The sequence below is a fragment of the Pholcus phalangioides genome, unplaced genomic scaffold (genome assembly GCF_987345545.1).
Source record: "Pholcus phalangioides strain wild (caught in Gottingen) unplaced genomic scaffold, Ppha-v1.0 ptg000017l_1, whole genome shotgun sequence".
Taxonomy (NCBI): Eukaryota; Metazoa; Arthropoda; class Arachnida; order Araneae; family Pholcidae; genus Pholcus; species Pholcus phalangioides.
In genome coordinates, this window is record NW_028301610.1 from 19818519 (window position 1) to 19819149 (window position 631).

General features: G+C 47.5%; 1 non-coding gene across 1 annotated transcript; it reads left to right on the forward strand.

Annotated features, from left to right (window-relative positions):
* The first annotated feature begins 557 nt into the window (after positions 1 to 557).
* Positions 558 to 631, forward strand: TRNAR-CCG (transfer RNA arginine (anticodon CCG)). Its single transcript has one exon. It is a non-coding gene; the product is annotated as a tRNA-Arg (tRNA).

A 631-nucleotide genomic window follows, 5' to 3' on the forward strand; every position in this document is an offset into this window, starting at 1 on the left:
TCCCAGTATATTCTGTAATAATGTATGCCAGATTCCTTCCCCCCCCCCTCCTCGAAACACTTAAGATGTCCTTGGTTCCGAAACTATTTTCGCACCCCCCCCCACCAACTGGTAAGGGCTGCCCTTGCAAGTATGCCCGGGACAATAGCATCAAGGGGGGGGGGGGCAAAAGCATCCTTAAGATTGTCTTTGAAAAATCGGAGTTTACTCCATTACCTTGTCTGAAAAATGTTACAATGTCCCTTCCATCAAATAGCATGGAACCTCAACTCTCTACGGCTTCTTAGTGTCCTTACATGAGAGAGAAGAGAGACCAGTGCCGTCTTAAGGCATGGGCCCACCCGGGCACCTCAAGAGAAAAGGGGCCTCACAAAAATGAGATCTGGTTGATATTTTCGAGAATTTGTCTGTTAGGGCCTCAGAAAGATCACTTGGCCCGGTGGCCCATGATGCTCTTAAGACGGCCCTGAGAGAGACTTCCAATATTTTTAATTTTCCTGCTCGATATACCTTAAAAAAATATATATATATTTGTTATTAGCACATTTCCGGTTGTAGTCGCCATAGCTCAGTGGATAGAGCGACGGGAACCCGGATCCGTAGGTCGCGAGTTCGATCCTCGCTGGCGACG